This window comes from Vipera berus, assembly GCF_964194415.1.
Source record: "Vipera berus genome assembly, chromosome: 11".
Taxonomy (NCBI): Eukaryota; Metazoa; Chordata; class Lepidosauria; order Squamata; family Viperidae; genus Vipera; species Vipera berus.
Genome location: NC_138214.1, coordinates 8,471,174 through 8,486,280, shown reverse-complemented (window position 1 = coordinate 8,486,280; position 15,107 = coordinate 8,471,174). Strand labels below are relative to the sequence as shown.

Sequence of the window (15,107 nt, the reverse complement as noted above, 5' to 3'; positions counted from 1 at the left end):
ACCCCCCAATCCCAAAAGGCAATGCCACTGGTGCAGTTGGTGGGGAAATTGCTTTCGGTGTAAACAGAGGGCTTGCCAGCCTTGCCGTGATAGCATTTTTTTTTAAACAACCTGCAATCTGGAGCAAACTAATAGCTTCTGTCAGCCAGACAAGTGATTATTATTACTCGGCCTGAAATTAATTCTCTGTTTAATGTGGAATTCTGGGAACTTGGCTCAGGGCCCAGGGTTGCAGACAATGGGGGAAGCAGCCGCAAAAAAGTGAAAAAAGGACCCCAGTTTCCTCACCTCATGAAAAAAAATCCCCAACAGTTGTTTGTAAAGCATCTCGTGTTGAGATTCATCATTGGAAATGGGATGGTTCCCTTTTGGGTTTGCAGGAGAGAGTAATGCCTAACCGGCGTTGGTCATAATAATAATAACAACAATGGCAACAACAATAATAATAATAATAATAAAAGTTGGAAGGGACCTTGGAGGTCATCTAGTCCAACCCCCTGCTCAGTCAGAAAACCCTATACCATTTCAGACAAGTGGCTGTCCAGTCTCTTCTTAAAAACTTCCAGGGTTGGAGCATTCACCGCTTCTGGAGGCAGAGAGAGATTGGATGGAAACATTTTCTTTGTTCTCCTGGGAGATCTGTTCATCCCCCCATCTCTATAATGGCAGGTGTCTGCCACAGGGCCAACTTTACAATTGCAGTATCGGGGAATTGCATTAACTCGCCCTAAATCAGGTATACGAAATTCTATTAAGCTAAATCCCCTCTGGCATCTTCTCCCCTATCATCGTGGCTAGAGATATGCAGGCGAAGATCGGTTGGCAGATCTGTTAGGGAAATGATGGTCTTGAAAGGATAACATTTGTCTTTGCCCTGTAGTCTTGCAGTTGTCTGTGTCAAGTGTAGCTTTACTTCCCCCCTCCCCCCCCCGCTCTTCTTTCTGTCTCGTTCGGTTTTTATTACTTTTTTTTTCTTAGTAGCGGTTGCTTTAAAAAACAAAGCAACCCCAAAGCCTTGCAGATGGTTCTTCATTCTAAGTCAAAAGGGGAGAGAAGATGGCTTGTAGCCGTAAGTGGACAGACGGAAAGATCAAATGGTTCTGAATCTTTTTTATCGTTGCCTAATGCTCTCGGAAAAACGATGTTCTTGGTGACTGCTCCAAAATGAACAAGATAATGAAAATGCGGAGTCTAATCTGAGCCCATTTTCTGGCAAGTGGTTCCTGTCTCCTGGCTTCGATGGAATTGAGGTCAGCTGCCTTGCCGTTTTTTATAGCATCTAATTCAAAACTTCTACATGGCTGCATGAGGTTCACGTCTGAGGGAAATTCAGTCGGACAGTGACTATGCGTGAGGATAATGGTAGTTGAAATCCAACATATCGGTTGGGTGTCATGAATCGTGGGAACGCTGATGGATTGATTGTAGATGAGAGAGAAACGAAGAGACCCAGATGTTGCCAAAAGGTACAGATGCCCTCAAATCCAGATCAGCTGGATTACATGGACCCAGCTGTGTAGGTTTCTCAATAAGAGTATAGAAATTAATTGCCTTTCTTTTTTTCTGGAGTGGTTTTTGACTGCTCAAACCTTGCAAAGCTTTCAAACCCAGGTAGAGTCAGCCGGGTACTGTATCCTGGTACCAGACTAATCTTGAATGGAAATTAAAAGACAGAAATAACTCAGGGATCATATTGACACGATCATAGACTTAATTTTAATGACACATAAATGATCATACAATGGAGGGATTGTGGGAGTTGAAGTTCAACACGTCTGTTAGATTTTATGAGTCATTAGAGCTGAAATGTCATGTCTATGCCTGATTGCAAGCAAGAAAAAAAAAGGATCAATACTTTAATGGGAAATCTATGCTGGATTTTTCCAGCAATGTGTACATCTATATATTTGCTTGTACCATCACCTGGTACAAATTGTCTGATTGAACATTATCATTTGTTAAGGACTGGTTCTTATAGAACACTGTGCCATAAAGTGGTTTGTTTGGTTTTCAGTGAGCATGAGGTGCAAAACAGCTAATTTTATTTGATTTAGGTTAAGAGAGCTATGGTTTAGCGTGAGGTGACTGCACGGTTTGTATATGGCTAAGTTGGTGGCTCAGTGGGTTAGGATGCTGAGCTTGTAGATCAGAAGGTCGGCAGTTTGGCGGGTCGAATCCCGAGTGCCGCGTAACAGAGTGAGCGCCTGTTACTCGTCCCAGCTTCTGCCAACCTAGCAGTTCGAAAGCACGTAAAAATGCAAGTAGAAAAATAGGGACCACTCCGGTGGGAAGGTAACAGCGTTCCGTGCGCCTTTGGCGTCTAGTCATGCCGGCCACATGACCACGGAGACGTCCTCGGACAAGCGCTGGCTCTTCGGCTTTGAAACGGAGATGAGCACCGGCCCCTAGAGTCGGAAACGACTAGCACGCATGTGCGGGGGAACCTTTACCTTTACCTAAGTTAATTTATGCCATTATGGGAGTTAATTTTGACTGTGGGAAGTCAAAAATGCATTTTGGGCATTCAGGATACCTACAGGAGAATCGCCCTCTCAGAATTGTGGAGATGGCCCAGGATTTTAAAACTTATTACTCTGGAAAACCATCATTCTGCCTAGTTTCATTGACACAACATGCATTAGAGTTTAATGGTGGGTCAAAATCTGTCTCGCAGTTTCTCAGACAATTCTTCCTCTGCAAAAGGAAGCTTCTGTTTTACTACCTTATTCTCAGGGTGTGTGAGCATATATTTGGTGTTTCTTCTAGTTGGGGATCTTTAGCAGACGTTGATGGCAGATGGCGCTCTGTAGGGTTGCTGTCTCTTCCACATCTTTCTTTCCTTTCTCAGCCTCTTTGGTTGCCCCCACTTCCCAGTTTAAAAAAGGATCCCTGGGAGGAATCTGGTGAGTCCCATCCGTTGGAATTTTAATGGAGAAGCCAAGGAGGCTGCGGATTGCTGGGGAGAAAATTGTACAATGAAAGAAAGTTTCCCAGCCTTGGCCATTAGATCAGTACAAGGATGCCACGTCCACTGGCCAGAAAAGTGTCCAAACTTCTTCTTCTCTTTTGAACGACATTTGAGAAACAAATTCATCAAAGCTTTTTTGTAAACACAAGTGAAAACGGACAGGAAAGAAAAATGCGGAAGAATTTTTGGGAACAGGGTATGTCCCTTGGTCAGATTTAAGGAATGGGATGGAGCACCCAGGCTGCTGGGTTATTTAAAACCAGAAGAAAACTCAGCGCTGAATTCTCCCTGTCGATCCTTTGATTGATTATCGGTCTGCCAAGGAACATTTCTGATCTGGGGAAATGACTAAAGTAAGCAGTTTATTAATTTGTCTCTTCTTGTTCTCTTTTCTGGGGTCAGTTAGGACGCTGAGCTTGTCGATCAGAAGGTCGGCAGTTTGGCGGGTCGAATCCTGAGTGCCGCGTAACAGAGTGAGCGCCTGTTACTCGTCCCAGCTTCTGCCAACCTAGCAGTTCGAAAGCACATAAAAATGCAAGTAGAAAAATAGGGACCGCCACGGTGGGAAGGTAACAGCGTTCCGTGCGCCTTTGGCGTCTAGTCATGCCGGCCACATGACCACGGAGACATCCTCGGACAAGCGCTGGCTCTTCGGCTTTGAAACAGAGATGAGCACTGGTCCTTAGAGTTGGAAACGACTATGTGTGTGTGTGTGTGTGTGTGTGTGTGTGTGTGTTTTCCGCTCTCTGGGATCTGTTGCCTCTTCTCTAGGAAAACTCAGTTTTGCCACGAATCCCCTCCACTGCTTCTCTAGGTGCACATTCCATCACACCTCATTAGAAAAACACCTATGGGGCTAGGTCATTTGGCCTAATCTGGGGGTTCATGTTGGCATTTTTCCTTTGGATGTGGGAGTTCACCCTTGAGATATTAAAAATAGGGACAGCTCTGAATAAAGAAGAGAACTCTGAATATGCAGAGGTTCCCCCCACCCATTAGAAGAGGACTAGGCAAGCTGTTGTATTTTATTTATTTATTTATTTATTTATTTATTTTATTTTAATCCCATTTATATCCCGCCCTTCTCCGAAGACTCAGGGCGGCTTACAATCTAAGCACAAATCAATGTGCTTAGCAATTTTAGGGATGCCCCTTGGAGGGAAGCTGTAATCACTTTCACCAAATGGCTGCCACAGGGAAAACATTCAGTACAGTGGATTTTATCTTCCTGAGATAGCTTTGTTCCCTCTTTTCCTATTTTCTGGATAGGTGGACTCATTCTCAAACAGTGGTGCCATGACCCACCATTTTTATTGCCCAAGAATAGCTGTACATCCCGAAAGCATTCTTGAATATAAAAAAATGTGCTCAGAAACCAGTATTTTGATCTGCAGCCACCTAGCTTCTTGTATTTTACGAAAGTAAAAAGTATGTTCAGTACCCACCCCCCAAAAGGTTTGGTTTGGAGAAAACCTGCCACTTGGCATATTGATGCCTTTAAGCTCCATATTACTTATCTGTAAGCTGAACCGGAATTGAATACCGTGAGAAGAAACCTATGCAAATCTCAGACTTTGGCTTCCCAGGGCATTGCATATGAATGGTGCTGCTGTTGAATTTGGAAATGCTTGCTTCCGTTTTCCCCTCGGGATATACAGTGATGAAGTTGATCAGATGATAGAAGACAAAATTATGCCTGGTGATTGAAACAGAACACTACCCACCCTGTAGATTCTACCCCGCTTTTGACAGGCTACAAAATAAAGCATATTTACTCCTGGTGTGACAACAGAGACCTCATGGATTTGCTGATGGAAATCTTGTGACAAGCTAGTTCCCCTCAGGACTTACAGTATATATTAAATACAATAAAAGTGTTATTCAATGGAAAAGAACCCAAATCTCATGGGCACTTATCTCCATATAAACATGATTGTGTTTAGGCTGCCAGAATATTTGCCATAACAAGATCTTTAATTGGATGCTGTTCCTCATTCTTGGGCTACGTTCCCTCGAAATCTTTGAATCTTTGAATCCCATCTATATCGTGACCCAAAATTATTTTAGGCTTACCAACCACTCATATAAACTGTGACTGTTTGAAGTTACAATAGTGCTGAAGAAGGAGTCTTCATTGCAGCATCCATTGCAGCATCCATGTGGTTGTGTGCTGACTATCTGGATGCTTGGCAAGTGGTTCACAATTACAATGTCGCAACATTGCGCGGTCATATGATCATCATGTGCAGCCTTCCCAACTGGCTTCCAACAAGCAAAGTCAATGGGGAAACCGGCAGGAAGTCGTAAGTTGTGATCACATGACATTGAGCTAAATGACCTACACTCATTTGCTTACTATCCACGGCAGGAATTGATGTCGTACGTCAGCACTGTCATATGATGTTTACAACCTTTTTGTTTAGTGAGGAGGTTTCCAGTCCAATTGCGGTCGATAAATGAGGACTACCGTGTTTCCCCGAAATTAAGACCCGGTCCTATATTTTTTTTTCTTCCAAAAGAGGCACTATGTCTTAATTTCGGAAAATGTCTTACCTTAGGACCGCCACAGTCAGGCCTCCCATACTCTGACACTTGTTGCGCTGTAGCGTCCTGCCGCGAGCAGCAGCAACAGTGCAATGCACCCCGTGGCGTCCGGCCGCAAGTGCCGGCAAGCAGCCACAGAAGAAGTCAAATAGCAGAGCGACAGGTGTCGGGGTGTGGTGGTCCTGGCTGTGGTGGTCCTATCATTAAGGTAAGTGGGTGTAGGGCACGTGGGACAGCTTCATCTCACTATCCCCACTCTAACTTGATTTTTAGGGGTGTGCCTCGCCCCCAAGCTCAGGCTTAGTTTTGGAGTAGGACTTATATTAGGCCCACCCCCAAAAATCAATCTAGGCCTTACTGTTGGGCTGTATCTAACTTTTGGGGAAACATGGTACCTATACCAGCATTTCACTTTTCTTGCTTATTGGCCAAGACCCCAGGAAGCTGCTGCCATGTCATAGAATGCTTGCAAACAAAAATTGATTCCAGCCTCAGAAATCTGGGTTACACATGCCTGCCATTTTTGTGAAGAAAGCAAACTTGTCATTTTTGATAGATATTATTTGTTTATTGCGTTTGGATATTGTTGTATCCTAACACAGGAACTTCACAGTCAGAAATAACTGTGGTTAAAAGACCTTGAGTAAATCACATTCCACTCGAGCAAATAAAACATCCACTCAAAGCGTTGTAATCAATATAAAAATCAGAATCATTATATAATAAAGCTGATGGAGCAATCAGTCAACAAGCTAAGCTTGTTAAGCTTGAGAAGGAGAAGTTAGCTCTCGGTCCTGTTAGCTGCAGAGAAGTAAAACAGACAAAGGGAGTTTGGAAGCTGGAGGATTTCTCCATAGACTTTGAATTCCTTTGTCCATGTGACACTAAAATGATGGTTTTGCCCAGCCTGTTGATAAAAGCTGTCTTCCGGGTGAGGTTCAAGGTTTTGGTAATGGTTTTTAAGGCCCTACATGGCATGGGTCCGGAGTACCTCGGGGATCACCTGCTGCCGGCGTCGACTCCCCTCCGCCCTGTGCGTTCCCACAGAGAGGGCCTCCTCAGGGTGCCTCCGGTCAGAGAATGTCGGCTGGTGGCCCCCAGGGGGAGGGCCTTCTCTGTGGGCGCCCCGGCTTTATGGAATCAGCTGCCGGTTGAGCTCCGGATGGCGCCTGACCTTCGCTCCTTCCGACGCGGTCTGAAGACCTACCTATTTGAGCAAGCCGGCCTGGCCTGATGGGGGATGTGCTGGGGTTTTTATTGGGGATTTTTAATATTATTCTACTGTTTTTAGCTCGGGCTCTTATTTAATTCTTTTTTAATTTTTGTATTCTGTATTTTTTATGTGCCCTGTTCACCGCCCTGAGTCCTTCGGGAGAAGGGCGGTATACAAATATAATAAATGAAATGAAATGAAAAGCAAAACCAACGGAATTAGAAAGGAAGGCTACGGTTTCAGCTGGATAGAGAAGCTAAAGAAAGTCTGTTCATTTGAGCCTTCCTTTTTCTTTTCCCCTTTCCCCTTTCCTTTCCTTCCCCCCCTCTCTCTTTCTTCCCTCCCTCCCTCCCTCCCTCCCTTTCCTGCATTCGGTGGCAAGACTATTCTTCTCCATTGCATTTTGTCTGTTGAAGTTAATGGCCCCGTCAATATGAGTGTGTGAGGTAATTCAAAATACTGAAATTACACTTGGCTTTATGTGTTCTCTGATTAGTTTTAGTGCCTTGGCTGGAAAGTATCGATCCATCTGGTATTTCAGAGTTGAAACTTTATCTTTGATGCATTCTCTTTCACCAGAGAAGGGTGATCAGTCATCTCCCCTTGCCTCATCATCCCTAAAAATAACGCCCTGTGTGGAGTTGCCAATCTCTGCAAGGAAATCTTTGCAATTGGGAAGAATGGCGTTTGCGTCATGCCGCGTGTAGCTTACAGTAGACCCAGCAGAGGGAGCTTGGATGCATCATAAATGTTACACACAGCAATGACTGACGACAAAGGTTTTCTTTCTTAGTTCAGACAAGCTTTTGGGGACATGGGGTGATGGTTGATTGAGAGTGGAAAGAATTCTGATGAGTGTTTTTTCCTCGGATAGTCGAAATCCTGCCCTTGTTAAATGCTGAGTTTCAGATGCATTTGCTGAGAGGCGGAAAGACTTAAATGGTGGTACCTGAAATTTCTTATTAGAAACCAACTAATTGCTGCAAAGTCTGTTGCAGGAAGATAACTTTGGAGAGATGTTGAGCTTTAATGTAATTAATTTTTGGATGGGGCATAGCATCCTCCTTCCCAAGTCACGTTCGTTTCTTACTCAAAAAAACGATGTTAAATTGGACGTGGTCAATTTACGTGGTCAAAATATTTGACAAAGACTCTCTGCATTCTGGCAATGAAAATATACCCCAGATCCATTGCCCAAGATAGCTATTTCACTCTGCCTAGTCGTAGGAATGACTCTGCTCAGGATTGTTGTAGTTTTGCATTGTGTTCTTTGCTTCATGGAAGAGATTGTGAAAATGAGGACAGCTTACCTGATTTTTCAGTGACATTTCCATTTTAAGTAGTGTATTTTGAAGGTTGTGGACAACTCCAAGGGTGTCATAATCTACTGAAAGACTTGAGAAATAAGGAATGGTGTCAGAGAATTGACTGTATGTTCTGGTTCTCTAGAACACTGCATGCAGATGTGGAAATAAATGCTTTTGAGGCCATTGCATTACTCCAGGAGGCAACTGGGGCTTCCATCATGACTCTCTTCTTTCTATAATTTATTCTATCTTTCTATAGTTTATCCAAACCACAAGTCACAAGTTCATTATTATTTTTTTACATAAATAGTGCATAAGGGGTTTCTGGTCATACAGAAAGGGAGCTATTGTGCTTTTTTTTCTAATGAAAAGAAGAAACATCTTTCAACACTTGCCAGATGAAAGCAGGACGCTCCTGCACTGTTCACACAACATTTGCAAACTCTAAATCGTAATGTAATGAACTAGCCCTAAACAGTCTTGCGCTGAGTTAAAGGTAAAGGTATGGTCTTTGGTTTCTGGGTGCTGACTGCAAACCACCAGGTCCAAATCCTGCTTGGATTTCGGGACAGACCTTTTTCAGCCAGTCTCCAGAAACCAGAGGGATTCCTCTCGGTAGATGGCTGCAGCTTGCAACATTGCCTGCCGGTTTCCCCATTGACTTTCTGGGGAAGCCTACAGGAAAGATTGCAAATACGATGACACAATTCCAGGGCACCTGGCAACCAGTTGACAGTGCAAATGGGTTGCCAAGCATCCAGATGACAATCACATGACCATAGGGACATTGCAATAGCCATAACATGGGTTGTAAGCCCCATCTTTCAGTGCCGTATGTTGTTAAGAAAAGACTATCTCTACGGGGCCAATCCAGCTGTTTGTTCAGGTCATCTTGGCACAACAAAATACGATGACGTGGAAGCCCAGCTGGACTGTGTTGCCATGGCACCTTAACAATGATTTGCTCTTCGTATGTGGTTCCAAGCAAATTACTTTTCTGCTTCTGTGAATCAGTTTGGCATTAATGGGATCTACTTTCCATCTGATGTGAACTCTAATCCCTGCATTTAAAATAAAAACTCAAAATAACACAAAAGTGCTATTTCTACAGAGGTGTATTTTAGAAAATGACTTGGTTGTTAAGGTAGTTTCCTGATGCTACTGAAGAAGGAAAAAATGAAGATAGTTGTAGGGGGTTTATTATTCCTGTCAGAGTAGAAAGGAAGTCTAAATTACTATGACCTTTAATTATTCATATATTGTAGTGGGAAAAGAGGACAAAACACCAAGACTTGCAAATAGAGACTGCAAAAATTTTGAAGATGGTATTGATTGCTGCTGGAGGCCGTAGTCTGTTTCCATACTGAAGGGGGGATTTTCTGGAATGCAGAAATGAAGAAAGAGGAGGAGGAGGAGGAGGAGGAGGAGGGAGGAGGAGACAACAGTTGTAAGGGTTACTTTGACTGTACAATGACCTGTACAAACTGGTAACAATTTGTGAGTGAGGGTTTGTGGGCTGCTCCCAAGATATTTGGAGGTTACTTATCGTCTTTGGAGACCTTAACTCATGTCTTTTGAGTTTAGAATGTTCTGTGGACTCGACATTGGTGCTATGTTCAAGATTTATAGCAAGCATACCATGATTTGACACCATGTGTCCTCAGCATGGGCAACCTGTATTGCTGCTGGCTCATAGAGAGGAGGAAAGCCCTGACCATCATAAAAGTAAGAGTAGACATTTTGCTGGATACTCTTTTTCCATTACCTCTATATATCCAAGCTACCAAGATTGCTGGAATGGAGCCTATATATTTTGACCCCAAGTGGCTAGCCCAATAAAGAGAATCCATATTAAAGAATAATCCTCTCATCATCATTGGAGAGCAAAATTGGAATCTTCTCCATCCCAAGTTCACTGTTGGACACTAAATATTTTTCCTTTGGATTCCTTTCCTTTCCTTTTTGGTATCTCTGTCATCAAATTAGTGCTGACTCCTCATGACTGCCTGGAGAAGTCCCTGAAGTTTTCCTAGCAAGATTTTGGAAGTGGTTTGTCCTTGCCTCCTTCCTACAGAGGGAGAGGGAGGGAGGAGAGAGAGAGAGAGAGAGAGAGAGAGAGAGAGAGAGAGAGAGAGAGAGAGAGAGAGAGAGAGAGAGAGAGAGAGAGAACTCCTTCCACAAAAAACCCTACTATTGTGATTTGAGAGGTTAGACAAAGCAGACATTTAATCAGCTTGCAAGGCACCCAGCGATGAACATGGATTTGAATGGATTTTTGACATTAGCCTGGTTATGTAAATGAGAAGTCTTGATTTTATGAGGACTTGCTACAATACTATTAATGCACCCCAAGTATGATGGATAAACCAGGAGCTTAAGTTGTAGAAATTGAGTAGATTTAGAAGAGATGCCAGGAAAATACCTTTTCTGCTGTCAGAATGATCAAGAAGTTGAAACAGAAAAAAGCCTGTTGACTGGGGAATAAAAAAACAAACCCTGATTGCTTGGATTTAGGGGCAAGGTGGAATCCAATTCATTTGGTAATACTAGATTTTCAAGTTAAGTCAGAATAATAGGCGTTCTAGTCCTCGTGGCTTAAGGAAGACATTTAGACAGGGCAGCAGACAATGGCTTTTAAGAGGTTTGAAAATATTATGATAGGAGACATTGCTGGTTTTGATACACATTTTCATTTCTCCTGCCCTTACGTTCACGTGTCACAATTTCTTCCCATCAATCTCCTTAGGAGATATAAAATTAAGACGAGGAAAAAAAATCATTTTTTAAAAAATGCTTCCAGATCTAGAGAGAGCGGGGGCAGGGGGGGGAAAAGAAAAACTATTTTCTGTTTTCAACTTTAAAGCTCTGAATTTTGGGACCAAAAGGATCAAAAGGTTTAAGTGGAAGGAATATTTATAAGTTTGGGAAGCTGGTTGGGAGATCACATGATACTTCAACCATTGTAATTACGTCCTGGTTGCCAAGTGCCTGAATTTTGATCATGTGACTGGGGACGCTGCGACGGTCGTAAGTGCTAGGACCAGTTGTAAAGTCATCTTTTCAGTGTCTCTGTAACTTCAAACGGTTGCGGAATGAATGATTGTGCAGTGAGGACTATATGTATTCAGGTTGGCTAAAACAGGGGCAGCCTACATTAATCTGTGGATATAACAGAGCCGCAAGAGACGGTGAGTTCTAGACCTGCCTTACAGACTAAGCCAGCTGGGTGACCTTCATCTGATAGGTCTCTCTCCTCTCTTTCTCCTCTCTCTTTCTCCTCTCTCTCTCTCCTCTCTCTCTCTCCCTTTTCCTCTCTTTTCTCTCTCTCTCTCTCTCTTCTCTCTCCTCTCCCTCTCTCCTCTCTTTCTCTCTCTCCTCTCTCTCTTCTTTCTCTCCTCTCCCTTCTCTCTCTCCTCTCTTTTCTCTCTCTCTTCTCTCTCTCTCCTCTCTTTCTCTCTCCTCTCCTCTCTTCTTTCTCTCCTCTCCTCTCTCTCCTCTCCTCTCTCTCTTCTCTCTCTTTCTCTCTTTCTCTCTCCTCTCTTTCTCTTTCTCTCTCCTCTCTCCCTCTCCTCTCTCTCTCCTCTCTCTTTCTCCTCTTTCTCTCTCTTCTCTCTCCTCTCTTTTTCTCTCTCTCTCCCTCTCCTCTCTCTCTCTTCTCTCCTCTCTCTTCTCTCTCTCTCCTCTCCTCTCTCTCTCCTCTCTTTCTCTCTCTTCTCTCTCTCTCTCTCTCTCCTCTCTCTTCTCTCTTTCTCTTTCCTCTCTCTCTCTCTCTCTCTCTCTCTCTCTCTCTCTCTCTCTCTCTCTCCTCTAGGGAGGAGGCATTGGCAAACCATTTCTGAAAAACCTTGCCAAGAAAACCTGCAGGGACTTTTCCATCCAGGCAATCATCAGGAGTCAACAGTGACTCAAAGAATCAGGATTTAATCAACACCTTCCGTTGACTCCTTCCCAGGTGATAGCGGGGCAGAGTGGCTGAGTGACTTTGCTCAATCATTGTTATCACTCTAGATTGGGGATCCAGGTTGGTAATTATTGGGGATTAATTTGAATGGACAGGAAAAGCCCACTTCTGGCAGGTTGGGCAAAGCAGTTGCAACAGCCGCATAAACAGATTTTACGAATCAGGTTATTTGCGAGTATTAGTAATTGTTTTGTTCTTTACAATTATTGATGGCGTTCTACAAAAAAAAGAGAAGAAGTCCACATTGCATATATTGCCAGGATGTAATGGAAAGAAAATGAATTTGTTCACGACAGTTTTAAATACAGCTAGTCCTCAACTTAATGACCATAGCTGAGCCCAATATTTCTGTTGCTAAGTGAGACATTTGTTAAGTGAGTTTTGCCCCGTTTTGTGATCTTTCTTGCCACAATTGTTAAGCAAATCACTGCAGCTTATAAGTTGATAGCCTGGTTGTTAAATGAATCTGGCTTCCCCTTTGACTTTGCTTGGCAAAAAGTTGCAAAAGGGATCATGTGGGAAACAGCAACATGTTGTGATTCAGCATCAGTCTGTGATACCAGCAGCTAAGTCTAATGATTCTGAAGAGGAGGAGGAGGAGGGGTTTGGAGAGCCTTTGGTGTCAGAGGGAGGCTCTGATGCACTGCAGGACTCTCAGCCTGGCCCCTCCCGTCATGTTCCTCTTCAGACTCAGCCGTGTGAGCACGAGGTATTGGACGTAGATGATTCACAGCTGGATCTATTCAGGGACGCTAGGAGCAGGAGGCAATCCAGCAGAGTAGAACAGAGAAAGGCAATGAGGCAACTCGGTGAGAGGAGGAGAAGACAATGAGAAGCCATGCCTTGGGGCTGCTGATAAAAGGGGAAGGTGTGGGAGGTGCTGGTTGCTGAAGGCAACCGTTTGAAGATCTTCTGTTAGAGTCCTGGTCTGTTATTCCTGTTTAACTCTTGTTTGAACTTTTGGTTTAACTCTTGTTTGAACTTTTGATTTCTTTGTAAATAAATTTGGTTGGGTTTTCCCAGCCTGTTAATTATAAAAAGGGGTTGTCCCTGACATTCAAACAGGGCTGGTCGTAGGCTGGAACAGAACACAACGGTCATAAGTATGAACAGTTGCCAAGCATCTGAATATTGATCACATGATCATGGGGATGTTGCAAAGGTCATAACTATGAAAAACGGCCATCAGTCACATTTTTCAGTGCCGTTGTAGCTTTGAATGGTCACCAAATGAACTCTTGCAAGTCAAGGACTATCTGTACATAATCCTTCTTTTTTCCTGTTTCCTGTTTATTCTCTTTCCTCTTTCCCTTTCCCTTCCCTTCCTCTTTGATCCATCTTCAATCCTTCTGACTCTTTAAGTGGCTTATAGCAAATAAAATCAAACAATCCATATAATAATAGACAAAAAGGCATCATCAAGGCCAACTCTTATGCCATCTCTAATGAATGAATGAACCTTTATTGTCAAAGTACAACCATGTATACATTGAGATTGGCTGAGCCTCCCTTCATGCCCCCACCCCCAACTCACAGTGACACAAACCCTTCATCTTATTACACCCTGTGAGCTAACTGCACAATGCACCGGCCTCACAAGTCAATTATGCATAAAGTTTATATTATTAAGTTTATATTATATTATATTAAATTATTTCCCATTCAAAAGCCTAACAGCCCATGGATAAAAGCTGTTCTTCAGCCTGTTAGTATGGCTGGCTATACTCCTATATCTCCTACCCGATGGTAGGAGAGTAAAGAGATACCGTCCAGGGTGTGAGTCATCCCTGAGAATTTTCCTCACTCTTCCAAGGCAGCGAGCCCTGGCGAGGTCATCCAGTGGTGTCAGGGGACAGCCCACAATGTTTTGTGCTGTGCTCACCACCCTCTGTAATACTTTCCTATCCGCGGCTGTCAGACCAGCATACCAAACCACAATACCATACGAGAGGACGCTCTCTACAGTAGACCGGTAAAAGAGGGTCATAAGCTGTTGTTCTACCCTGTTCTTCTGCAAGACCCTGAGAAAGTGAAGTCTCTTTTGGGCCTTTCTGGCCACCTGGGTTGTATTAACTTTCCAGGTCAGATCTTCACAGAGGTAGACTCCCAGAAATTTAAAGGAGGAAACTCTCTCCACACAGTCCTCCCCGATGTAAAGTGGGGCAGGTTCTTCCTTTTTCCTCCGGAAGTCTAGCACCATCTCTTTCGTCTTGCCGATGTTCAGGTGCAAGTTGTTGTTACAACACCATATGGATAGTTTTTGTACCTCCGCCCTGTACGCTGTCTCATCCCCATAATGTAAGACATCTATCACAATATTCAGTAAACTGCATGACTAGTGAGAGCAGCAACATACAACTCAGTTACATTTGTCCTTTGCTCCACTTTTCCTCATATTGTTCTTAAATATGGCAGCTAACCAAGGCGCTCCATTGTTCAGAGTGACATCTGGTACATGCCTACTCGCTGATCCCATTGTCTGTGGGATAACACACTGAAATGAGGATGCTATTATTTCATAACAATGGAAGGCTGGATTATTCAGCAAACTGGCTGATGGGAAATTCAGAAGAAGAATACACTATAAATTGGGGGATGTGTCTCCACAAGATAGAGTCTTGATGACCATTTAGGCCTGCCTCCTTTAAGTCAAGCTTCAGCTCTGATCATTACGTAAGACTCCGGCCAGCAGTTTTCTTGAAAATGGGAGGACATCTATTGATGAAAATAGTCCAAGGTGTTTTTTTTTTATTTCTCCACCTAATTATTAGTCAGGGGACTTCCTGATGACTCTGATATTAATCAGGTCTGATGTTGCTTCATTTTCTTAGATTAGCCAAGGTGATAAGGTTACACAGTGTTTGGAATTAACTCAGAAAAAAATTGTCTTGTTTAGTCTTACCCTTTTGTATGATCCAGGTCTCCACGTTAAAACATAAGGTTGTTTGTGGGTGGGCAGTGTGTGTAACTCTGAATACAGCAACAACCTTTTCTGAAGCCAAATTTAGGTTTTGACATTGTATATGCTAAATAGACAATTATATTTATACACTGTATAGTAGTATGATGTATATTTATACATTATGTCATAGTAGGGATCAGTATATCTCTACT

The 15,107-nt window shown here is 43.2% G+C and overlaps 1 protein-coding gene across 1 annotated transcript in view; it reads left to right on the top strand.

Moving 5' to 3' along the window:
* The window catches only part of PCDH19 (protocadherin 19), a gene marked incomplete at its 5' end in the record, with an annotated part of 107,942 nt that overhangs the window by 23,590 nt on the left and 69,245 nt on the right, over positions 1 to 15,107 (top strand). The gene's annotated exons all lie outside the window — the stretch shown is intronic.